The sequence below is a fragment of the Cnephaeus nilssonii genome (genome assembly GCF_951640355.1).
Source record: "Cnephaeus nilssonii genome assembly, chromosome: 10".
Lineage (NCBI taxonomy): Eukaryota > Metazoa > Chordata > Mammalia > Chiroptera > Vespertilionidae > Cnephaeus > Cnephaeus nilssonii.
This window is the reverse complement of record NC_137081.1, coordinates 83,083,718-83,111,618: the sequence shown is the minus strand read 5'-3', so window position 1 is coordinate 83,111,618 and position 27,901 is coordinate 83,083,718.

The following is a 27,901-nucleotide window of genomic DNA, read 5'->3' as shown; positions in this document are numbered from 1 at the left end:
ACTATTTTTATTTAAAGTTTATTTTGTCTAATATTAGTATAGTCACCCCTTTATCTTGGGTTACTATTCGAATAAAATATAATTTTCCATTCTTTTACTTTCAACCTATTTGTGTCTTTATCTAAAATGAGTGTCTTGTAAACAGCATAGTTGGGATCATGTGTTTTTATTCATCCTACTAAATTGACTGGAGAGTTTAATCCATATACATTTAAAGTAATTACTGATAAAGAAGAACTTACTGCATGTATTTGCTATTTTTTTTTCTATATGCCTCATAGCCTTTTGTCCCTCATTTCCTACACTACTGTCTTCTTTTGTGTTTGGTTGATTTTTTTAGTGAAATGTTTAAATACCTTACACATTTCCTTTTGTGTATATTCAACAGATTTTTCTTTTTTTTGCTCTTACCATGAGAATTTCACTTAACGTCCTAAAGTTATAACACTTTAAATTTAATTTTATCAGTTTAACTTCAATAACATACAAGAATTCTGCTCCTTTATAGCTCTCTTCCCAATCCTTTTAGTTGTTAATGTCACAAAATTGCATATTTATACATTGTGTACCCCAAAACATAAACTAATCCTATCTAATAAGAGTAATATGCAAATTGACCATACCTCCGCTACACCCACAAGCCACGCCCACCAGCCACACCCACTAGCCAATCAGGAGCAAATATGCAAATAAACCCAACCAAGATGGCTGTGGCCACAGAAAGCAGGAGGGAGGCTTGGGTTTCCCCGGCAATGGAGGAAGCCAAGTTTTCTGTCTGCCCTTGCCGGCCTAGGCCTCCACTCAAGGCTACAAAGTTTCAATGATAGAACATAAATAAATCCAAACAGAAATGGCAGCAGCCACGGAGCTAGAAAGAGCAAGAGACTTGGGTTTCCCCAGCGATAGAGGAAGCCAAGCTTTTGCAGCCCTGGCTGGCCTAGGCTTCTGCTTAAGGCTACAAAGTTTCAATTATGGAAGATACATAAGTCCCAAACAGAAATGGCTGCTGCCTCGGAGCAAGTAAGAGGCTTGGTTCCGCTCCAGGCTACAAAGTTTCAATTGTAGAAGGTAAATAAATTCCAGATACCAGGGCCTCTGCTTGGGTCACCAGGGGGCATGGCCAGCCTGAAAACCACCACAGGGCCCTCGCCCAGGCTGCCCCATGCCCCAAGGGAACACCCACCCTGATCCGGGACGCCCTTCAGGGCAAACCAGCTGGCCCCCACCCATGTACCAGGCCTCTATCCTATCTAATAAAAGAGAAATATGCAGATTGACCATCACTCCAACACACAAGATGGCTGCCCCCATGTGGTCAAAGATCTTGCCCCCATGTGGACACAAGATGGCCACCACAAGATGGCCAGCAGGGGAGGGCAGTTGGGAGGGACCAGGCCTGCAAGGGAGGGCAGTTGTGGACGATCAAGCCTGCAGGGGAGGGCAGTTAGGGGTGACCAGGCTGGCAGAGGAGGGAAGTTGGGGGTGACCGGGCCTGCAAGGAAAGGCAGTTGGGAGGGACCCAGGCCTCCAGTGGAGAGCAGTTGGGGGGGACCAGGCCTGCAGGGGAGGGCAGTTAGGGGTGACCAGGCCTGCAGGGGAGGGCAGTTAGGGGCAAACAGGCTGGCAGGGGAGCAGTTAGGCATCAATCAGGCTGGCAGGGGAGTGCTTAGGGGGTGATCAGGCTGGCAGGCAGAAGCAGTTAGGGGCAATCAGGAAGGCAGGCAGGTGAGCAGTTGGGAGCCAGCAGTCCTGGATTGTGAGAGGGATGTCCGACTGCCCGTTACGGCAGTCGGACATCCCTTGAGGGGGTCCCAGATTGGAGAGGGTGCAGGCTGGGCTGAGGGACAACCCCCCCTCCGTGTACAAATTTCATGCACTGGGCCTCTAGTACTTTTTATAAATGAGTGGTCTCTTAAACCACATAGAAAACAAAATGTGGAGTTACAAATCAGTTATAATAATACAAGCTTTTACAATTGTCTATGTATTTTCCCTTATTGAGATCTTTATTTATACAAATGACTTCAAGTTACTGTCTAATGTTTTTCATTTCACCCTGCAAGACTTCCTTGAGCATTTCTTGCAGAGCAGATCTAGTGATAGTGAACTCTCAGCTTTTGTTTACCTGGAAATGCCTTAGTTTCTCACTTTTAAAGAACAGTTTTGCCATATTTTGGATTCTTGGTTGCTGGTTTTTCCTTTTAGCTCTTTGAAAATATAGGCCTAAGGTATTTCAAAAAAATGTATACACACTTTAACAGCTGATAACTCACTTAATTTTCACTCCTTTTCAGGTTTAACTGATTTGAAATAATAGGTGGAGCCAGACTAAGCTTTGAACAAAGAAAATTTATCCTAAAGTGCCACTAGACTTTTTTAAATGGGGATACATAAAAGATAAAGTTTATGATACAAAACCGTCAACAGTTGATGAATTGAAGGCATACAAATACCAAATGAAATGACTCTTGATGTTACGATTCATTGCTTCGTGTTATCAACAGTGCCTGGACCAGAATGGTCATCAGTTTGAAAATAGGGATTAACAACAACAACAAAAAATTCATTATTTTAAATTTTAAAAATGAACTGTATGTTAATAAATGCTGACTTTATAATCATTCAAAGTGCATATACATTTTGGGGGAACACACTGTATTGGCTCACTACCGTCAGGCCTACAAAGTTCCTGATGAGAAATCTGCTGATAATCTTAGAAGAATTCCTTGTATGTGATAAGTCACTCTCTTCTGCTGCTTTCAAGATTTTCTCTTTATATTTAGAAAGTTTGATTATAACGTGTCTCACTGTGGATCTCTTTGTGTTCATCTTAGACTTAATGGGGCTTTTGGGATATTTAGATTAATTTCTGACATCAAATTTGGGAAGTTTTCAACCATTATTTTTTCAAATATTCTTTGCCTTTTAACTATTCTCTCTCCTTTCTTTCTCTCCCACAGTATACATGTTGGTCTGCTTTATGTTGTCCTGCATGTCCCTTCAGCTGTGTTCACTCTTCTCTGGTATTTTTTATTTCTGTTCCTCAGACTCAAAAATGTCCACTGGAAAACTAATATTTCTTTAGTGTGATTATGTGATAATCATTGTGTTGGGTGCTTAATCTGTCATCGTAGTTGATACTCACAACAATCATGGGTTAAATACTTTTTACTCCAATTAGAAATTAAGCAACAGAGGTTCAGAGAGTTTAATTTTATTAAGGCCACTCAGCAACTAGCCAGACTAGGCCAATCTCCAGGTTGATTAATGGCCAAACTCATGCTATTAGGCAGCTAGGATTGAGATCAGTGGTAAAATAGGATGAGAACATCAATGCGAATATGGTTTATAACATTTTAGGTCCTATGAAGGGCATTCAAGAGGGATTTATGAACAAAGGGAGAATTATGTAAACAAAGTTGGTACATGGCACAATTTCACTAATAACAATATTTCCACAAAACTTCAAAGAGAGACAGTAACTAATTAAATCTGACATTTGTTTGCTGGAGACTAATAGACAAAGAATTTATAATAATTTTTCCCAAATGAATAGTGAGATACATGATATGTAACATGTTGGATAAGAAAAGTATTTGATGCCTTATTTTAGTTAACATTGGTCTTTAACACTAATTATATGATAGTCCTCCAAATACAAATAGCAAGTGAGGGATAGGAGAGGAGAGGACAGCAAGAAAAATCCTGATTAGTTGTACAGAGACTGGGGTAATTTGTTGATCTAAAAGAGGAACTCTTTTACATGTACTTTCTTTCTACTGCTATTTATCACCTGGGAACACTTCTACAATCACAAAGCTTATTTGAAAATCTGACTTTGTACAAGCAAGATCTCATACCAAAAGGACCAATCCTATAAACACACTTATGGTGAACTATTCATAAGGACTACTAATGCCCCAACCAGCCTGTGGGTTCTCAATCCCATTATTATTCCAAGTGATATGACACATAGTATCAGGTATCATGTAACTATTGTTGTGTAACAACAACAACAAAAGAACACAAAACCTCAGAAGCTAAAACAACAAACATTGATTTCTCACACATCTGCAGGGCCCAGCAATGATCCAAACTGGGCTTGACAGGACAGCTTTGATGCTCTCAGCTGGAATCGCAGCTTGGTTAGGGTTTGGTGGATGAAGGCTGCCTTTGAGTGACTCAGCTCTGCTTCATGTGTCTCTTATCCTCCTCTGGAATCAGTGGAGCTGGCTCAGGCATGCCCTCAGAATGATGGAAGCAGTACCAGAGGAAAAGTGGAACATGCAAAGGGTCTTGAGCTCCCGTCTCAGAACTAGCACACTATGCTTTGGCCAAAATAAGTCACAAAATTGAGCTCAGAGTCAGAGTAGAAAAGCATTACAGAGATGCATGGCAATGGGCTTAGATATAGCGGGAAGATGGGAACCATTAATACAGTCCACCACAGGCCCCAATCACACCGATCTGCCAAAGACTTGGCTCTCAGTTTGGCTGGAAAGAGGTTCCTTGAGGGCAATAACCATATCCATTTTCATCATTTTGTCTTTACAATTACTCTGCAAAACATTAATAGGGTCTTTATTTTATAGATAAGGATATCAAGGCTCAAAAAGATTAGTTGATACAATTTCCAAAACTGCTTAAAATGATCTGTCCGTTCTCATTGGATAGCCCTGGGAAACTGAACTCTTAACACCAGTGTCAATTGCTAACATGCTGCAACCATGACAGGAAAGCACCAGTGCCTCATTTGTGATCCACAGCCTCACTACACATTACCCTCATGATTGTACTGAGTGAGACATTCCTGGCTGAGGTCACTGAGACTTGTAGTCTATGGAGAGCCAGACTTTGAGGAGAAGAAAATATTATGAATACAAAGCATTTTCTTTTGTTTCCTGAAGATAGATCATACCACAGAGTTTGAGGACATACATTTAGCATGAAGGCTCAAAAGGGGTTGCCAGCCTTTTGAAAAGACAAAGTACATTTTTCTTTTCCTTTTTCTTTTAGAAAGATGGGGGTGAAGGAGTTGCACTGACAGCTGCTCATGGCTACCTACAGCAAAACTACCTCAAACCTGCAGATCTTCCTGTGGAGGTGGAGGCCAGGATGGTGCTAGAAGGTGGGAAGTGGGGCTGTGTCTAGCTCTCCCCAGAGGTGCCATCGTGGTCTCCCTGGGGAAGGTTGAGATATGAGGGAGGAGTCCTGGCCAGCCCCCACATCCACAGTACACCTGTACCTATGATCCACATCATACGCCACCCTGTTAGCACACCACATGCTGAAGAAACCAAGTTTCAGGTAATTTTAGTCCCATCACCTTCACAGGCCAGTGCCATGTTAGGCATGGGAGATACTGATATAAATCATAAATGGTCCTGCCTTTAAAGAGCTCACAGAGTACTGAATACATCAGAAAAAGAGAGAAATGCCATGGGTGGCACAGATCACACAATTGGGGCAGCAGGCAAGGGTCAGGGGGGCTCCCCAGGAGCAGTGACTTTGAAGCTGAGAATTAAAGTACAAGCATGAGTTTGCCAACCAACATCTGGGAAAGGAACTTCTAGACTAAGAAGATGCTGACCAAATCTCAGCTATTGAAACCCCCAAATTCCAAAAGCATGAGTATTAAAGTCAGAACAACTGGTTTGAATTTATCTCTACTGTTTACTCCTCCAACAAATTGGTCATCAGTTCAGCACCAGGGCCTCGTTTGGAGACGGAGGATTCAGAGATGACTAAAGCAGAGCCTTGCCCTCAAGCGATCACAGTCGAATAATAATGGTTAACACTGGTGCAGGGGCGGTCCTGCACCACACTCTGTCCCCAGACCTCTCCATATATTGGCTCATTTCATCCGCACCACAGCCTGAGAAGCAGGCACCATGATTACTCTCTCACTTTGCAGGTGGGGAAAATGAGGCACAGAGGGATTAAGAAACTTGTGCCAGGCCCCATAGCTGATGGGTGGTAGCATCAACATGTGAGATGTGAGGTGGCTCTGGAGCCCCCACTTTTCAGCACTACCTCATACAGGGAGCTGGACAGTTAGGTAACCATAACCCGATGTCATAAGTGCTATGAGTGTTATGATACTGTTAGTGTACTTGATGTCTGGGGACAATAAAGGAGAGCAAATTAAGTGAGGGGTGAGGTGTTGTCAGCAAAGGTTTCTTAGAGATGGTCCCTGAGCTAGTTCTGGTGAGGAGGTGGGGGAAGGTGTGCCCAGCAAGAGGAGCATGTGAGAAAAGATGCTGAGGGGTGAGAGCAGAGCTTCGGTCCTGCAGTGTGGGAGGGACAGGGAGAGAAAAATGGGAGGCAGCAGGATGTGGTTGGAGAGGTAAATAGGATACAGGTCCTGAAGGGCCTTGGGCACCATGCCTGGGGGCCCTGACTGTCATCTGAGGGCAGCAGAGACTGTGTCGAAAGGGTCACACTGACTGCAGGGTGAAGGACGTATTGGGAAAGGGATGGGTGGTAGCTAAGAGCAGAGAGACAGTTCGGGGCCACCAAGGACGTCTAGCTGCGGTTACTAGTGTCTGAAAGTAGACTGAGCCAGTGGGGATGGAAAGTCTGAGAACTATTAAGATTCGGAGAAATGAAAGAGGAAGAAGAGGAATCAAGAGTGACGACTGGGTCCCGGTCTGGATGGCGGTGGGTCAGGGTGGGTGCAGCAGACCCTGAGGAGGACGACCTGGAAGGCGCCAACGTTGAAGAAAGGGCGTAGGAAGCAGAGCCGAGGCAACTGGCAAAGGGTGAGCGGAGAGGAAGGAGGAAAACAGCGAGTGCCTGCCCAAGGAGCCAAAGCAAGCTCAAGGTTAAGGTTTTAGGTCAGACACCAAGAAGTTCCTCCCAACAGAGTCCTGAGTCCTTAAACCCAGGTTTAGATATCTAAATGATGGTGCTGTCCCTTGTGACTCGGTCTTATTTTTTTCCAGCCTTCATTTTCCAAGATTTCCATTTCACTGCCCACTCATTTAGTATGTTTAATTAATTTCTCAATATCTTGGTTTACTCATCACTGCTCCCTGCACACATAGACATAATAGGATGAAGGAGGAGGCTCTGCTGATTGGTATTTGTAATGTGCTGAGGCCGATGAATGAGCCGATAAGCACACCATCACCATCACCAATAATAATAGCAACCCCTATTATGAAATGAGAGTCTCCTCTCTTGTTTATTGAGCAGCTATTATGTACTAGGTGTTGTGTTATGAGTTTTACACACATGGCCAATAAACAGAGTAGAAATGACATTTCTCTTTTATAGAAGGAGAAACTAAGGCCTGAGAAGTTAAGTGAGCAGCTGGAGATCAGACAGTAAGTAAATAGCAATGGGGCTTATGCGTACTACCCACCAAGAGAAGAGTCTTCAGGCAGCCCTTTAAAATGTGTTTGCACCTAAACAACTGACTCTCTTGATATCCTTGCTATGGCTTATGGGGAGAGGAGAAGTTCTGTGTGGGGAGTAAAGAGTAGGGAGGGAGCAGAGCAAAGAAAACAAAGAGAATTAAGTGGACTCGGGTCAGGGCATTACTGCTCCCAAGTATTTTAAGTTTAGTCCTGCCCTCAAACACTCTGCCCCACATAGTCCCTTTCGGAAATGAATAAGCACACGAATGGTTTTCTTGCTTGCCAGAGAGATTTATCCCAAGAAAGAGGACATGCTGAGGCAAAACTTCCTGGCCAGCTTTCCTTAAAGAACACAACTTACAACTCATTTATTCATTTAACAAATCTTTATCAAGCAACAACTGGACGTCAAGGAATGGGCAAAGTCCTAGGCGTGCATGGCGGACATGATCAAGCACACCATCCTGTGTGGGGCAGAAGGGCAGAGGGTACCCTTCTTGAATTGTCTTTGTGGAGGGGACTTGAGGGTTAGAGTGGTTGGAGGGGAGGTGGAGGGCCTTTCCAGCAGAGGGGAGGCTTGAGCCAAGGCCTCTTGCTCTCACTCTGGGTTCTCTTTGTCTTGCAGCTCCAACTTCCCCATAAAAACTTGGGAAGTCTTGGCTGGCTGGAGCTCCCTAGCTGCGTCCCTCTGTAACTTTTGTACGTGTCTGCAGGAGCAGGTATTAGTAGGTAGCCCAGCCTGTGTCCCCTTCTAGTCTGAGCTCTCTGCAGGAAGGGGAGGAGTCATTTAGCTCCGTGTCCCTGGTGCCAGGGCAGAGAAGGTCTTTGATAAACGCAGGGCAGTGCCTATAGCATGCTGGAGTGGGTTTCTAAGGTCCCTTTAGATAGTCCTGAGCAACACGGCCCAATTTATCCACTTCACTGTTCCTTTCTAGGAAGGTAGCTGCGTGTAATAGAAAGATTGGACACTGCATGGGAGAATGTATTTGCCAATGTTATATCCCATAAGGGCCTAATCTCCAAAATTTATAGGAACTCATACATCTTAACAAAAGGAAGATAAACAATCCAATCAAAAATGGGCAAAGGACTTAAATAGACACTTGTCAAGAGTGGACATACGAAAGGCCAAGAGACATATGAAAATATGCTCAAAGTCACTAATCATCCGAAAGATGCAAATCAAAACAATGAGGTACCATCTCACACCTGTCAGAATGGCTATCATCAACAAATCAACAAATGACAAGTGCTGGAGAGGATGTGGAGAAAAAGGAACCCTCGTGCACTGCTGGAGGGAATGCAGACTGGTGCAGCCACTGTGGAAAACAGTATGGAGTTTCCTCAAAAAGTTAAAAATGGAACTCCCATTTAACACAGTGATTTCACTTTTAAGAACATATCCCAAGAAATCAGAAAGGACATATGCACTCCTATATTCATAGCAGCACAATTTACAATACCTAAGCTTTGGAAATAGCCTAAGTGCCCATCAGCAGTGAGTGGATTAAAAAACTGTGGTACATCTACCCAATAGAATGCTATGCTGCTGTAAAAAAGAAAGAACTCCTACCATTCGCAATAGCATGGATGGACATGGAGAGCATTATGCTAAGCGAAATAAGCCAGTCGGAGAAAGATAAATATCACATGATCTCACTCATTTGTGGAGTATAATGAACAACATAAACTGATGAACCAAAATAGAGCCAGAGCCAGAGAACCATTGAACAGACCATCAAACTTCAGAAGGAAGAAGGGGGGAGGGAAAGCAGGGGGAGGTAAGAGATCAACCAAAAGATTTGTATGCATGCATATAAGCATAACCAATGAACACAGACACTAGGGGGGTGAGAGCATGTGCTGGGGGTGGGAGTGGCCCGGAAGAGGTCAATGGGGGGAAAGGGAGACATATGTACTAGTAATACTATATGCAATGCTTTAAACAATAAAGAATTAAAAAAAAAAAAAGATTGGAGGCCAGGCTGTGCCAGAATGACTTGAGTATATCACTTAGGGTTTCGTTTTCCTCTCATCAAAGGCAGGTGAGACCAGCATTGTGGGCTTGGGACTACAGAGGACTTACCAAAGCCCACGAGCAGGATTGTTTGTGCTAAAGCAAGAGCAAGGTCAGCCTGCATCCTGTGGTCAAGATGGCACAGAGAGAGACAGTCTAGAAGGAGAGTGACAAGCACATTTGGTCTTTTTTTTTGTTACCTCTGACCTACAAGGGATTCCCTGGAAGCTTCATTTTTTCAACAAAAACACAGTTCAAAGTGCCTGGCATAGAATTCAATGGTAGCAAAAATAGTATTTGTCAGTTACAAAGAACTCTAATTTTCAAATGGCTAAAAGGATCACCTGGCTCCAAAAGAAAAACGATATAAGAGGTACACTGAGAAACTTGCCCACTCATGCTTGCCTCTGCCCCATTTCCCTCTCCTGCTCTCTGCCCCATGATCACCCATTTCATTAGTTTCTCAACTGTCCTAGTGTTTCTTTATGCAAATACAAGCATGTGTGGAATTTTGTCAAATGCATCTTCAGTATCTATAGAGATGATCATATGATTTTTCTCCTTAGATCTATTTTGATGAACTGTCTTTTGTTCTTAGAATAAGCGGCACTTGATCATGAAGTATTATTCCGTTAGTGTGCTGCTGCATTCTGATTGTTAATATTTTACTTGGGATTTATGCATCAATATTCATGTGTGAGACTCATTCATCATTGCTTCTTTGTACAGCGTCAGTTATCAATGCTATCTTTGCTGGATAAAAAGAATTTGGAAGTTGTTCTTCATTGTCTATCTTCTGGAACAATTTAAATAATGAGCTCATCCGCTCTTAGGCTTTGGTTCAATTTGCCTGGGAAACTTCTAGCCGTGGTGCTTCTTAAAAATTAATTCCTTTACAATTTCCTCTTCCTTTTTCTATGAAAATTAGCTTATTTAGATATTCTGGAATTGGTTTCAGTAAATAATATTCTCCTAGAAAAGTATCCACTTCTTTCAAATAAAGTTATGCAAAATTGTTTTTAAAATGTCTTTGCTTCCTGCATTATTTCCTTCTTGTTATTTATTTATTTGCTGATTTATTGCATTTGTTCTCTCTTTCTTGGTTTCTGAGAATGCTTACCTATTTTACTGATTTTGCTCCAAAGATCCAAGAATTCATTTATTTACTCTGTCTCCCCCAACCCCTATTATCCAACTCATTATTCCTTTTATTTATTTTTGTTCATTTTGCTTTCCTTGGATTTTTCTTTTTTTGCTAATTTTTGAGGTGATTCTCAGTTTCATTCCTTTCATACCTTGTACAACTATTTCTTTTCTATTTTAGCCCATGACATTTTCTATGAGTGTTGCTTTAGTTCTAGCCTCTAGATACAGAACATACTATGTAGTCTTTTCACTATTAATTTAATTTACAGATTTTTAAAATTCTGTAATTTGGATTTGTATTTTCCCTTTAACCCAGAAGTTGTTTACATGACAACTTCCTTAAAATTCTGATTTTTAATTTATTTTTAAGTTGACTGCACTCTGAACAGAAAAATGATCTCTAGTTTTGAAATGTATTGTGGTTTCCTTTGTTTATTGTGGTTGTTCCATAGCACTCAAAGCAAAAATATATTCCCTACCTTCAGGGCACATAGTTTGATTTATTTTCATCACATATACCTTTATGTTTATGTTGATGTTGTCTTTTGTGTCCTTAGTTAATTTAGGTTTCACTGGTCTGAGAGAATGTGTTGCCATCTCCTGAGATGTGGAAAAGCTGAGCAGGAGCCAGTTCCAGGGGAAGGGGGTGTGGAGAAATCATAAGGTCTCTTGGTGTCCATTAGATCATCTCCAACCAAAATTCACTCTTACCGTAAGAAAAGGGCTCCCTTAATTTGACCAAAGTCTATATATTTTTTATTTTTATTAGTATTACTTGAAAGGAGGAAGAATAAACTTTTAATTTAATCAGATAATTTTGTAGTTTTCTAACTTTTTCAGGCATGGATGTGGTTTCAGAAACCATGTTGGAAAAGCCAGTCCTTTTATATATTTCCATGGTTGGCAGGACAAAGTCCTTTCACGGGTTGGAGGGGTTTTAGATGGTGATGTTGCTAAATAACATTTTTACACTTACTGTGAGCTAAGATCTCTTCTAGGTGCTTGGATTATATAATGTCTTAGATTATTTAATCCTCACATCAGCTCATAATATCCTCATTTTATGGGTTAAACAGCAAATCAAGAGGAGATAAAGAACTTGCCCACATTCAACCTGCAATTGAGTAGCACAGTCAGGATCCCAACCTTAGTCATAATGCTCTGTTGCTCTTTGAGAGACCAGCTCATCCAGTGGTTTCATTTTAGAGGTGAACTTAAGTTGTTGAGTCAGCCAACAAACTACCAGCAAAGCTAAAAATAAAACTATATCCCTGATATTTGGACCTTTATTTAGAGCCTTCCCACCATACAGCACTGCCCCTCACTATGCATAGAAGCAATATCTTGTAATTTGCTAGATGATATGGGCTAATCGCTGAATACCAACTCCTGCTTGCCTAACTTCATAGGGCTGCAGGGCTAACACCACAGTCAATGCAGAGATGTTTTAATCTAGTGCTACCTAAATAGTGTATACACTTTTAAAAATAATTTATTTTTATTTTTCAATTAGAGTTGACGTAAGATATTATATTGGTTTCAGGTGCATTCCCTTGTGTGGGCTATGTGCCCCCACCTGTTGTAGTTAATCTTGGATTACTGTTGGCATGTTAATGAGAGAGATTGACCTAAGGCCAGTGGGTTGCAAAGACTGGCTGCAACCACTGTGGAGGATCAGCTGTGCAGAGGCCCATCCCATGGAGTAGGACTTATTTCAGTGGGTCTTTGGTGCACACTGAGTCTGCCCCTTGAGTGTGTTGCTTGTGGAGGTGCTTGGGTAGTGCTTCAATGTGATCTGAAGCTGTCCACCAGGTGCATGGGCTTTGGGGCCTTTCAGGAGGTGCAGGCCGAAGTCAGCCATCCTTTGTGTTCTGCCCGGGACCATGAGCTACAAAGCTATCTACAAATGGCTGCTACTTGTGCTGGGCTTGTAGGTGCCCAGGAGAGGCCAAGCTGCAAACCAAGGCTGGCTTCCACTAGTGCTGGGTCTGGGGCCGCTTAGAGAGGCTACAGGACACATCAAGGCCAGATGCTGCTTGTTTGAGAGATTTGAGGAAAGTCTGAAGCATGCAAGACATGCCATTAGTATGGAAAAGCCACTGGAAACAGCTTGGGTGGGCCCCCAAGTTGGTGGATCAGCGTCTCAGGAAATCACCAGGGTGGGGATAGCAGTGATAGCCAAGTTGATAAAGACTCAGATATGGTGCCCATCTGCTTGCTTTGTAGGAGAAGGGGCTCAGAAGAGAAACAATGGCCCCTGCCAGCATTTCTGTCTGGGAGAAAGCTGCCCCTCTAGCTCTCTCCCTGATGTCAGACATTTCAGTACCTCCCTATATGTCCCTTTTGAGCTGCTGCCCCAGTACTGGAACTCAGGGAGTGAGTTCGAATAAGCCCATGAGTGTGAGCCTTTTAAGAGGAATGTTTGTGACTCCAGCAGCCTCCATCTCCCTCAGCCACAATCACTGCTATTTTTATTATTATTGATTTATTTCAGAGAGAGAGAGAAACAGCATTTTTTTGTTCCACTTATTTATGCATTCATTGGTTGCTTCTTTTATGGGCCCTGACTGGGGATAGAACCCGCAACCTTGGTGTATCGAGAGAACACTCCAACCAACTGAACTACCCAACCAACCAGGGAAGGTCTTTTCCCGGCACTGAAACACTGGGATGAGGGGCCTGATGTGGGACTGGGAGCCCTCACTCCTCAGGGGGTACCTCCACCGATGAAATATCCCTTCCAATTTTTATCTACCTGTTCAGCATCTCCGCCCCTCCTACCAGTCTCCATGTGGCTTCTTATTTATATCTTTAGTTGTAGTACTTCTGTTCAGCTAGATTTCAGGTGGTTCTGAATGACGGTTGTTCTGTAGTCGAGTTGTATTTTTATGTAGTTGAGGGATGATATGAGTACCACATTTACCTATGCTGCCATTTTGACTGGAAGCCAATAAGGTATACTTTTTAATTCCTGACTAAATCATGCAACTAGAGAATAAGTTCACTTTTAATATGATTAAGATGTTAAAATGACAGAAAACTAAAATTCTACGTGGGATTAATCTTTCTTGGAGGCTGTATTTTTAATAGGCATCTCCCATGCACATGACCTTCATTCTTTGTTTATGGATCGTGGGTGTCAGGCGTGGAAACAGGCACTTTCCCAGGACAAGCTGAAACTAAAGATAGCCAATGGAAAAGAACACTAATCAATCCTTAGGGGAGAAGATGATCATTAAAAACCAACACATAAAGGGGTGAGTTTCACATATTTCTTGTATCTAAGCCCAGTTCTGAGAGCCTTTCTCTCTTGCCAAAAGTGATCTAACATCTCCCTACATAGCTTGGCTTCAGATGGCAAGATTTTTTTTTCTTCATTCCATACTTATTCCAGTAATTATGAAAAGAGAAAGTAGTTTATGACATTTGGAGGGAGACTGACCCAGTGTATCAACTTTACTAATAAAGGACATAATGGTGTTGGCAAGATAAGAGAATTTCATTCTGAAATTGTAAAGATGTCTTATCCCAGTGAAATTATTTGGCTTGCCAAAAATCAAAGTTATATAACTTGCTAGAGCAGGGACCTAAGCCAAATGACTAGATGTGGTATTCCCATACAACTCCACACAGAGCCTTTCAAAAACTCAGGTTAGGGAACCTGATTCTGATGCTAGAGTTAGTGTTGTTCCACTGGCTTCATTCATGATGAGCCAGCAAGATGGGGTCAATAAACAGCCCTGGAAACCTGTCCTCTAGTTGTATGGAATCTCTATGAAGAACGAGAACAGAAACACTGATCTTTCTCTCAAATGAGGGCATCAGGGAAAGATTTGTCCCACAAACTGCCTACTTTGGGGTCTGCAGCTGAAACTGCATAAAATGCATTCTTATCACCTTAACGAGCAAATTGATCTTCCAAGCTTTCCAACCTAGAATTTGGTAAATTCCAAATAAGGATAATTGCAGATGAAAAATTGGGATGAATTCCTTGGAGACTTTCTCACCTTTCCCGATTTTCCTAGTTTTCAAGAGACGTAAATGATTTGGTTGTGGCCTAGCTCAGGTTCAAGGGAATTGTTTCAATGGTGTCTCTGGGCCCACTGACTAAATGTTTTTATTTGCAAAAGAAGAATCTATTTAGAAGGGGGGGGGGGGGGGTGCAATTCATGCTTTACAGCATAGGTTATCAGGAGCCTCCTCTCCTACCAAGTGAGAAAGTTGAGCTGGGAATTGTCTCACTTGGTTTAAATTCAAGTCATAAATGACAAGGTATCTGATAAAAGTGATGGAAGTGTTAAAAAGGGTGAATTTTGCATGAAACTGAGTGTAGATATATTCTGAGAACCAAACACCCTCAGAACAGCAGGTTTCCTGGGGCCTCCAAGATCACTGAGTTCAAACCATACATCAAATTGCTCCAAATAATCTTTGAATGCTTTAAACAGGCTTCTCTTCCTATTGAGGAATACAAGTTATCTGTAGGACATCTGTAATTTACATATTACCCAGAATCCATCCTGACCCAGTAGAGGGAAAACTACCACACTATCTTAGTTTTGGTTATTTAGTTAAAAGAACAGAAAACCAGTGAGTTTAAATCCTTTTTTATGGCATTTATTGGAGCGGAAGCATAGGTTTCATGGGAAGTAGGAAGACATCAGATGGTTTTTCTCTCTCTTCTCTTTCCTTATAGTCTCTGATTCTCTCTATAATTAGCAACTTTCTCCTGCCTTTTCAACTTCCACTTCAATATTACTTTTTGGCTCTGATAGAGGACACCTTTATATATATATATATATATATATATATATATATATATATATATATATATATATATATATATATCTCCTTATTTTTTTCATCATATCCTATCTTCTCTGTGGAGAACCACCATGGTGATTGATTTGGCATTGGACCTGACCTGACCAGAGCCAATAGATATGATGAGACTTTTGCGGAGACTACTGAGAGATGGATGTGGATGGGAGAGCATCTGAGGTTGGAGCTGCCTACACCAGTGGTCGGCAAACTCATTAGTCAACAGAGCCCAATATCAACAGTACGACGGTTGAAACTTCTTTTGAGAGCCACATTTTTTAAACTTAAACTTCTTCTAATGCTACTTCTTCAAAATAGACTCGCCCAGGCCGTGGTATTTTGTGGAAGAGCCACACTCAAGGGGCCAAAGGGCTGCATGTGGCTCACAAGCCGCGGTTGCCGACCACTGGCCTACACCATCCTGCCTCTGTAAAGCCCAGACAAATGCCAATACAGCAAACAGAGCAAAGGGATGAAAAGAAGCTGAATCCTGATGTCAGTTTTTACAAACTGAATCCTAGCTATAATGTGAAGCCAGTCCTGCTCTTCAGTTTCATGAGCCAATAACATTCTTTCTTGCTTAAGTCATTTATGAACCAGGGATTCTGTCATGCATAACCCCTAAGATCCCAACTGATAGAGCTACGATAGGTCAGTAGGCTTCCCACTGAGCTAGCCAATCCCATCCCTCCACATGGCCTGTGCCTCTAGTCTCCTGATTGGCCTAGTTAGGAAGGGTGTGGTTAGGGAGGAGTGAAGTTTAATGTGGTATGTAGGACTATCCTTTTCAGATATAATTGTAGGGCAGAGGGAGAGGAAATAATTAACCTCTTGCATTTATATTCATTAATTAGAGTCCCCACTCTGATAATTAGCCTAATCATATTTTTTCTGTCTTGCCTTCATAAAGGTTATGAACTTTAAAATATAAGGAATAATATGCAGCAATTACTTCCAATTTCATCAATAATGTTTGTGATTTTTTTCATATGCAATTCTAATGGGAATTTAGAAAATAATGTGTCTATTTCATTATTATTTTCTTGTGGACATGCTAACAACATTTTAATGTTTTAGCTATGCCAACTTCAATTTTAAAATTGAAGAAGACAGAGTGGCTTGGAAGTTCATATTTAAGTCATAAATGAAAATGTATCTGCTGATTTACATCTTACTTTCTTCATTATGAGAATATTTAACCCAATTCCTTGATTATAAAATAGCTCCACTTTAATCTCATGATGGAAATAATCATTCCCCACACCTCTCTTTTAAGAAATCCAACTTATATCAGCAAAAAATAGTGATTCTCGGGCTCAGAACCTATTGCTTAGCCAAGAGTTGTACAGTGAAGTTGTTCGTTGCTCCAAATGAAATTTAAAATTGCTTAGGAAGGGGAAGGGCATGATTTTCACATTATGTTTAAGCTCCACAGCCCATTTCTTAGGAATAAGCCAAGTTCCACCAACGTCCTCCTGTGCTGACATCACAAGCAGTGCAGGTGCAGCCTGGGGACAGTGCGGGCTGGCTCCCTCCCCAGCCGTATTCTCCTGTGTGACATGGGCAGGTTACGTTTGATCTCTGTAGTTCTGTTTCTTTACATAGAAAGGACTGGCTTTATACCTTTATAATCATATTTACCCCATGGTTTAAATGGGTTATTAAATCAGGTGGTATATGTAAAGCATATAATAGATACTCAATGTTATTTACTAGTTGTAACTTAAGGTAACAAATAATTGTCCTTCATAATAGAAACATTCATAATTCATGAGTGTTCATTGCCTACCAGTTGTCAACATTGCCGTAAATCTTCCATAGTTATAAAATTAAATCTACCTTGTTCATGAATTGAAATGTTAATGCCCTGTTAAAGCGACTAAAATGTCTCTTTCTGCCACTAATTGGCTCTGTGACCAGGGACGAGCACTCAACCAATGCCATTTGCAAAATGACAAGACTGGGTGGCCCTGGGTGAATTTAGGGTCCCTTCCAGCTCTACCAATCTTCTCTGTGAACCTTACAATTCATTAAGTGGCTATGTGACAGATATGAATCGGCATGACATCACTGCATCCTGACACTAAGTGAATCCGTAGTCTTCTTAGAAGAAAAACTGCTGCACTTTAAAACCAGTCTCCCAAACAAATATCAGCCTCAGAAAAAGAGAGAGAGAGGGAGAGAGAAAGAGAGACAGGTGCTAGTTTAAGAATTCACATGTTCAGATTTCATAATTTTGAAAATCTCTAAAAATTATTTCTCAAAATGTAAAGATGTGTTTGTGACATAGGTGTAGTTAAAGCAAAGTGCGCTGCAGGGCCTGGTCGACACTTACCCATTAGGTTTATCATCTGCTGCACATGGAAAGCTCCAAGCCCAAGCTGTCTCAGTTATCAGAAATCCCAATGACTGCTATACGTCTATTTTTCTGAAAATGCACAACAGACTTGTCTAATTAACCATTCCTTTGGTATTTATTTCGAAACCAACCGCACATTTCTTGGCCTCTTCACATACAAATAATGCCAACTCCTACACAGTTCCATGGAATTCTTACTCAGTTCTCACTCTGCCCAATTTTTTTATCCTCCCCTCCATTACCTCATAAATGGTGAACATTTCAGAAATGATGATCCCATTAGAAAGAGGTGTCTACATGCTCGTCTGTAAGGCATTGGAGGAAAAATTCAAAAGATGCCTTCACCCAACAGTAGGGAAAAGGGCGCATAATGAGGTGTCTAATGGACACAGCAACAGAAGACACTGCTGTGTGGGAAGAGCCCGGATTCTCTCTGGCAGGTGGCACGCAGTGCATGCTGCTGGCTGGGCAGTTCTCAGGGGCTTGCTCCATTGCAAATGCAGAAACAATAAAACTGCTTATTGATTTTCTAAGAGATCTGTAATTAAGTATGACATTCTAACAGACAAAGGTTTACCAGGGCAGAACAGCCGGATTTAAGGGGTCTTATAATGGGATACTACTTAATTGATACAAATGTCATCCCTAGGATGGCAAAACTTCAGGGCTCTGACGTGTGTGTGTGTGTGTGTGTGTGTGTGTGTGTGTGTGTGTGTGTGTGTTTATGTCTGTGACTACACACATGTGCACAATTAGTTCTAAAGTGTTAAGTGGCGTGTGCCCATTTGAAATTGTATCAAGCTTAGAAAGGCAAAGGTCGCCCCCTTACATTCAGCTGCCTTGGGCGAGCAAGAAAAATATCTGTCAAGACCCAGGTCTCACTACTAAGGCTGGAGTTGAAAAATGCCCTCCGAATGCCTTCAAGTCAACATTAGCTATGACAGAAGCAAGACTATTATTTAACAGTAGCAGCAAATGTCAAAAACAAACTGTGCCTGGCGTTTTGACAAGGCGCTATTGAAAGAGAAGCACTTCTTCCGCACTTGTGTAACCGGGGAGAACTTGACAATTACTATCCTGAGGTCTGGTAATGGGATGCACGGGCTGCTTGGTGGTTTCCTTCTGATTCAGATGAAAGGGGTAGGCAGGTGGCGGACATGGGCAAAAGGAATCCGAACCGCTGGGGCCTCAAGGAGAGAAGTGATGCGTTAGAAATCGGGCACCTTAAGGCTAATTAAAATGTAACTCTTCCTCAGGACACTGCACTCTCACGGTGGTGACATTGTAAAGTATGAGGACAGAGCCATCATCCCTCGTCAAAAAGAAGATGCTGACAAAACCTATCTCCTATTCCCCACTCCTTCCTTCCCTCCGGTGCCCTCCTGCCATCGGTGGCACCTTGCCTTCCCTTCCCGGGAAAACACCCCGTCCCTCCTGGCCAGACCTCCAGCCCAGTTACCAATTCCGCAGCATAACGCCACCAGCGACCCTCCCTGGGACCAACCTGGGGAGAGCAGCTGGCCAGGTGGCAGAGGGCGCAGTGGGCCCAGGCGCTGCGCCGCCTTTCACTTGGACAGAAACATCCGGAGGATCCGCACAGAGGAAATGCTAATGTGCTGGCTCACACCATGCTCTGAAGTAAAGAAGCAGCGGCAGGAAGGAACTAATATTCCACTGATGTCCGTTTACATATTATCACATTTAACGTTACAGCCCTCAAAGAAAGGTGGTAGTGTGTCTCCATTTTACAGAGGAAACGCTGAAGGTTAGAAAGCTGGGGAGACTCGCCCAAGTAACTCACCGGCTGTTCAGGTCTGGAGTCGATTCCAGGGCCGCCTCTCTCCCGACTCTGCCCAACTCCCGATCACATCGTGATCAGCCACTGGCGTTCTTTCTCAGTCGAAGTCTGATACGGACGTTAATCGCAGGAATGCTGTGGACTGTGGTCATCGGCCAGCCCCGACTTGCAGGCCGCCTAAAGGGAACCCCAGGGCCGATCTGCACGCTGCCTAAGCAGAAGCACGTCTAATTCTAGGCTTCATGGGAGCCAGTGAAATCCCCCAAGAGAAGTAAATCCCCTTGCAATTCCTGCCTCCCGCAGCCTCCCCCACTGCCATCTTCACCCCTTCAGAGTGCGGCCACCTGTCTGTCTATGTGGTTTCCTGTCCTTCCCACCCAGAGAGCAGTGCCCTCCCTTCACAGCCAGTCAGCACCTGTGCCCAGCCTTTCAGAGGCCGGTCCTGACCAGCGTCTCACTCTCCCAGACTTCCACCCACACGCCCATCTGCATGGACCCCACAAGGCCAGTACTCGAGTCTTACGGGGCACATCCAAACTATACCACCCGGCACAATAAATCAGACTCTCTCACACTGAACTTTTCAAAAGGTCAGAAGTCAAAGCCTGTTTGAAAAATTTATCTCCTTCTATTCTGTCCGATTTCCATATGGGACTGTGCGTGTGGAGGCTGCAGCGGAACATCAGTTATGGGGAGGCGGGAGGCCAAGGCCCGGCATTCACCGAGGGCTGAAGTTGCTCAGCTTTCTAAGAATGCTGTCATTAATTTCTAAAACCCAGACTCCATAGCATATGTCTGCGAAGTCAGGGTGTATGTGTGTCAGCAATGCCCACAGTGCCAAGTCTCTCCTTTCAGCGACAGCCTTGGGAATGTGTTGGAATTGCATGTGAGAAACCACATGCAGGAACTTGCAGAGACGGTACAGTGTGGGGACAAGGGGAGTCCTGGGTCACTGCAGTGAAGTCAAACCAGAGTTTGAAACCCTGTCCTGCCATTGAGAAAAACATCGACACTGGCAGCTGTAAACTGGCCAACATCTGCAGCATCTGCAGGGGTGGGGTGGGGATGTTCGTAGGAGGCACCAAGGAAACACTTGAGTCATTCCTGCCCCTCACTTCTCCTTTCAGAGGTAAAAAAAAAAGAAAAAAGGCGATGAGCCCCTTCCTTCCTTCCCACCACTCCAGGACTGGATTACAGTTTATAGTTTATGTATTGTAAAGACTGTAATTTTAATTTTACCACCTAAAACTATACACAAATCACTTAGGAAGAAACATATCCTCCTAGGAAAGAGAATGCTACAAAACACCACACCAGGTGTGTGAGACATTACGTGGCTGCCATGCGTGGTGCTCCTGTCCTCGGGGAAGGCCTTACACATACCTGTCCCCTTGCAGTGAGTTTGGGGCCAAAGGAGCAGAACTAATCCCAGCAAATTTTAAAGATCACTAGTTTATTTTTTCTGGGATAAAATACTGAACCTTCTCAACTTTGCTACATCCTATATAACAAAAGCCTAATATGCTAAGTGTCTGGTCATCCGGTTGGCTATTCAACCAATCAAAGTGTAATCCTATCTAATAAAAGAGAAACATGCAAATTGACCGTACCTCCGCTACACCCACAAGCCACGCCCACAAGCCAATCAGGAGCGAGTATGCAAATTAACCCAACCAAGATGGCGTTTAATTTGCATATCCAGGCGCAGAGCGGAGACTGGAGACAGTAGAAGGAAGCCAAGCACTGCAGAAGGGAGCGAAGCTGTGGAGAAGCAAGCAAGCAGGGTGGCGGCAAAGGGAGGGAAGCAGGTGGGGCAGGGGAGAAGGGAGGGAAGCAGGCAGGGCGGCGGAGACCACCGCAGGAAGCCCTATTCTTGCAGGAATCTTCCTGCAACGGGCCTCTAGTATGCTAATAATATGCTAAGGCCCCTCAACCGCTTGCTATGACATGCACTGACCACCAGGGGGCAGACGCTCCAACTGATAGGTTAGCTTGCTGCTGGGGCCTGGCCAATTGGGACTGAGCGAGACTGGCCAGACACGCCCTGGAGCCCTCCTGCAGTCCCTCCCTGGCTGGCCAGCCTCCCACATCCCTCCCTGGCCCTGATTTTGCACTGGTGGGGTCCCTTGGCCTGGCCTGCACTCTCTCACAATCCGGGACCCCTCGGGGGATGTCAGAGAGCCGGTTTTGGCCCGATCCCACAGGCCATGCCGAGGGACCCCACTGGTGCATGAATTCGTGCACCAGGCCTCTAGTATTTTATATATAACTTGGAAAGAGTTACTTCAACATATGCTGACCTGCTTTCTCTTGTACAGGCATATTGACACACACTAGATCTCAGGCATAGAAAATTCCACAGAGATTTGTCTTTACACAGATCTTAAACATCACCCTCTGCGTGTCAGTCTGCAGGCTCCCCAAGCCTGGGAGCAGCCGTAGCCAGCTGCTCTGGTGTGATGGGGGGCGCATCGTCTCTGTAACGCGATGCTGGAAAACCCCAAGCTTTTGTAGAAGCAGAAAGAATTGTTTCAAAACAGAACTGCCACTGTCACACTTTGGTTGAGCAGACATTCCCAGAAGATCTAGGAGTGACATGTGATGAGTATAAAGGGAATAGAAAAGAGTTTCATTCAATGGCAGAAATTCCCAGGGAATACATTTTAGAAACTTTTCTTCTAAAACAAACAGACTTAGCCCTTGAGTTCTTTCTTTCCTCTGTCTACTCAATTGCTCATCACAATGAATTGTCCAGGATCACATACAAGTTTCTTCAAAAACTGTTTCTGGAAGAGACAAATCTTGCAAATGGAACAAGCTCATGGAAACAGTAGTGCCGGGTGAATTTGTCTTCAGAGCAGGAATAAAACAGATTATTTTTCAAAGGCCGTGCTTTTCCTAAGTGCTCATTACGTTTAAAGCCTCCCCTCCCCCCGCCCCGGGGAAGCCTCAGCACCTGAACAGTTACAAGCCCTGCCATGAGAAAGCAGAACAGGACAGTGGCACCAGCACACAATTTCAGTTTGGAATCAAAACTGCCCCTTGTTCATGGAAATCCCCCCAGAGGCGGCGGCAGAGGCACGGTGAAAGGGAAACATCACACATACTAGTACATGGCAATCAGTTTTGACACAGGGCTCATCAATAGCCCAGGCTTTCCCAGGCACATCATTATCTATCTGATCTGCCAAATCTGATACTTAACAACATTGTCTTCAGAACAGTTGACATACCCTGGAAAGTCTGTCTTGTAAATCACAAAGAAAGATGACAGGTCTCACAGATTTCATCAGTGATCAAAAAGAAGGGAGGCATACAGGAACAGGCACTAGTATACTTACACTTCCTGGCACAATGAACTCAGTGAGCTAAACGTATTTCGGGGAGGGGGAGGGCAGGAATCACCGCCTCAATTTTTATTGAAACCAAGTAAGAGACCACTGACTTCACCTATTAAACTCGGCTCTCAACTAAATGGACTTTTAGAAATGTAAAGAAATATGAACAGGCAGATGGCATGATTCTGTGGTATAAAGAAGTGGTGGGGAAGGCTGAGTCGGGGCAGCAGACTCATCAAGCTGTGGCTCCTCTCCCCTATCCTAAATCCATAGAATGAATAGGAAAATGCATTTTTTTAAAGAAAAGAAATCCACAACTATTCTGCCAAATGAGAAGAATCCTCCATAGATTAGACACAAGAACTCCCTGAAAGCAAGAAAACACTGAGAGCAGATAGATGGAGAGAAACTGTAGCCCAAGACACTCAGGAGAAGACTGGCTAAAAATGAAGCCAGGGACATTCGAAGCTCAAGGTGGTTGGTGCCAGGAGCCAGAAATGTCAAGGACAAATGATCTGGCAAGTTTGAGCAGGCTCCTGCGGAAGCAGCTCTCTGGCCAACCCTCTGCACTTCTACTGACCCACCTTGGACTAGGCAGCCAGCACCGGATCTGCCCGCCAATGCTAGAGTAAGTGTGAGCACTAAGGTCAGAGAGGCAGGGCAGTGTGCCCAAGGCAAACCAGGCCCCTCACACACAGAGACAAGGCCAGTCAGGTTCATCCTGCCCTTGCCCACAATGGTTCTTTAAAAAAGAGGTTAGAACTGTAGAATGAATATCCTCAGAAAATACAAGAATGACAACACACTTACACACACACAAAAGAGATCTTGAAAATTAAAATTGTGATCACTGAAGTTAAATTCAACTGATAGTCTGAACACTGGATGGATACAGTTGCAGAGCAACTCATGGAGCCAGAAGATCCACTTAAGCAATTCTTCCAGAATGTCGCACAACAGAGAAAAAGTAAGGGATACACAGAAAACAGAAACAAAAGGTCAAAGATCTCTTAAAGAAATTTTAGTCCTAGCCAGTTTGGCTCAGTGGATAGAGCATCAGCCTGCAGACCAAAAGGTCCCGGGTTTGATTCCGGTGAAGGGCACGTACCTCGGTTGCAGGCTCCTCTCCAGCTCAGGCCCTGGTCAGGGAGGCAACCAATCAATGTGTTTCTCTCACATGGATGTTTCTCTCTGTCTTTCCCTCTCTTCCACTCTCCCTAAAAAAAAAAAAAAAAAAATCAATGGAAAAATATCCTCGGGTGAGGATTAACAAAAAACAAAAAAGAATTTTAGAAACAAAAAAAATAGAGAAAGTAAACAAAGGAATAAAAACATTGCCCAGAATTAAAGAGATGATATCTGACTGAACAGGATTAATAGAAAAAGACCCACTCCTAAATATTCTGTGGTGAAATTTCAGAACACCTAGCACAGTGCAAAAAGACTAAAAATAAATAAATAAAAGGAGGTAAAAAAGACTCTTATTAAAACCTCAATGCAGGCGACCTCCTTAGATTGCGCTTTACTTTATGGCGCTTCACAGATATTGCATTTTCATCCATACTGAGGCAGGACCTTCCACCAACAAAAAGATTATGACTTGCTGAAGGTTCAGATGATGGGTAGCATTTTTTAAGCAATAAGTATCTTTTAATTAAGGCATTTACATTGACTTTTCAGACAAAATGCTATTGCACACTTAGTAGACTACAAGATAGTGTAAACATAACTTATATGCACTAAGAAACAAAAAAATATTCATGTAACGCGCTTTGTGATACTGGCTTTATTGTGGTGGTCAGGAACCGATCCCGCACTACCTCCAAGGTCTGCCTGTACAATCAGAGCATCTGGGTATTTCACTTACAGGTCATGAGACTACAGATGAGCCCTTCCTTTCCACCTGACCCGAGTCATTCCAAAAACACTGACACTAGTATTAACAGTCACCCAGGCCCTGGCTCTCTACTCCACTGCTGTTCATCTCCACCCACTTCAGTGAACTATGTAAACATGGTTGTTAAGATCACACCCTGGACCTCAAGATCTGGAAATGTTGCACTGAATTCCTCTCTGACTATGAGCTCCAAACTTATCAACCCTCTCATTAAAGAGGGTTTTAACCTCCTTAAGACTTGCCCTCCATTTACCTCACCCTATTCTTTTGTGCCATCAGGTCAGTTCTGCTGATTCAACTTCCTTCTCTGATTTGCCTGGATCCCATGATAAATCTCTTGATCTTTCATTGAATCCAACATTAATTTTTCACATAGCCTTGTCTACCAGTGAATCCCCAACTAGAATCAATTTACTTCATCATAATTGGCTTAAATTCCTGGGCTACTGAGCCCACTTAGATGGGCACAACCATGTCAATTGGCTCCAAATTGATCTGATCTCTAATTTCACCTGGGTTCTCGATGGCCTCAAAACTGTCTAACAATTCTTCATCTCTAGTCATTTCCTGTGTCCATTCTTCCATAGATGTTTCCAAATCTCCACCATTCTTTCAAGATCTCTAGCTGCCCCCAGTTCCTGTCACTTGCAATAAATGTCTTACTATATGATCAGGCTTTTCTGAAATATATTTTGTAAGTTATGTGTATACAATGAAAATATATTAAATTCTTAAGATAAAATAGGTTAGTAAAAGCATTTTTCAACATAAGATCTCACCTCCGTTCTCTAAGGTAATTATTCCTTCTAACTGCACTTCATACTACCAGTTGGGCTTTGCTTGAACCACCTTCCTGCCTTGGCTTTATCCATACCACTCTTCCGCTTTCCCTCCTACTTCTGACCACACCCCCTTTATTTCCTCCACTGGTTCCACTGCCAACATGCCAGTATGCCTCAGACCTCCTCTTTTCGCTGTAACATGCTCCCTGGGTGACCTCATCCACTCCACTCCCACAGCTTCATTTATTACTGCCACATGCTGACGACTCCCTCATTTATATCCAATAACCCTGACTCAAATATCCCACTCTTTATGACTCATCATTCCCAGATGTCCCCTCCATATCTCAACTTCAATACACATCCAACTCATTATCTTTACCCATTCACCTACTTGTCTGCATACTTCTTTTGGCTTTCTTTCTTGGGAAAGAAAGAAAAATTAGGTTACCTTTAATACTTCTTCTTCCTTAACCTTTACACTCCAGTCACTAAGTTCAGATGATTTAATCCAAAATTTAACTCAATGTGTCCATCACTCTTCATTTCCAAAGTCACTACTCATCTCCTCTCTCTCACCCTCCACCTTATCTTATATGCATTACACCAGTCATCAGCAACCTGGGCTGCACATTAGAATCACCTGGAGAACTATAGAAAATCCTAATGCTTAGGGCACACTCCAGACCAATTATATCAGTCTCTGGGGATTGGAGCCAGGCATCAGCATATTTTTATAGGTTCCCATATTATTCCAATATGCAACCACATTTAAGAATCTTCCAAAACTGAAGACATGAGCCCACAGATTGAAAGTGCATACCAAACACTAAGCAAGAAAAATAAAAACAAATCTACAACTTAACAAGTCAACATGAATAGCCTTGAAGATAAAAAGAAAGTCATGTAACAGTTCCTAGAGAGAAATACAGATTATCTACAAAGGAAATTACACCAGCAGCAGACTTGTCATATTAGATGACGAGACAATGAGTTAAAAATCTTCAAAGAGCCCTGGCTGGGTTGACTCAGTAAATAGAGGATTGGCCTGTGGACTGAACGGTCCTGGGTTCAATTCCAGTCAAGGGCACATGCCTGGGTTGTGGGCTCGATCCCCAGTTAGGGGCATGCAGGAGGCAGCCGATCAACGATCTCTCATCGTTGATGTTTCTCTCTCTCCCTCTCCCTTCCTCTCTGAAATCAATATATATATATTTTTAAATCTTCAAAGAGATGGGAGTAGGGAGGAAACTGTGAGCCTAGAATTCTATGGCCTGCTAAATTGTTCTTCAAGAATGAAATAGACTTTTTCAGACACACAAAGGTAAGACTCTACTGTTCAAAGGCCATTACTGAAAGAATTATCTTGCAAAGAATATACTCCATTATGCAGGTAAGTGAGCCAAGAAAACCAGAGAGGTATTTAATGATGCTGACTAAGTTTAGATTCTACCTAGAAAATACAAGATGTGTGAAATGTATGCATCACTCAAAGATGTCTATGACCTTAAAGATGATAATGTAGTTCAGTGCAAACAAATTTTATAACGAAAGTATTAGCAGGGTTCTGGCTAATTTTAATTGTTTTCTTGTGTAGTCCCAGTTCAGCTCCTCAATTTCTATAACTTTAGATAATAAAAGCAAGAAAGCAATGCAATAGAGATCATCATTTCACCCAGGCGCTTGTGTTGATCTCAGCTCCAATTGGAGACCCGGGCAAAAACAGGGTGGAGAAGACTCAAAACAGGATGAAGATTGCTTCTGGAGTAGTTGTGTGTGTAGAAAGTTATGTAGGACCTAGGACAATAATCCACCCAAAGGTACGGATCATTGCAGAGGCGAGACCAACTGTGATTAGTGTAGTGTATGTCAGGACGTAAATACATAACAATATGCCTTTTCTTATTAAGGGCAGGCTTGTGTGTAACTAAAATGTGTGGCCAACATATTATATAACAAAAGAAAAGTAAATCTGTAAATTATCAGAAAAGAAAAATAAACATTTTATATAAAATATAAGGGCACTTACAATGAAAATCCATTACTTTTCTAACTCAGGTTTACAAAATAAAGTCAACCTGTTTTATGTTGTGACCTGCTAAGAGGACATAAACACTTGGCCCTTTCAAAAGATAGTGGTCAAAGACAAAATGTTGATTTCATGGCTTGTTCTCTGTTCTTAACTGGAGTTGAGTCTCCTTTCATAGTCTTCTGTAAGTGGTGGTAGTTTGGCAAGATTTTCATCAGGAAATCCAGCTGCAATGCCCGGGGCTGTGGTTGCTCAGTCTGCACCTGACAAAGGCAGTCTACACCAGAGATCACTGTATTCTCAGGGATGACTTTACATGTATTTAGCTTGCACAAGCCCCAATAATGCAACCA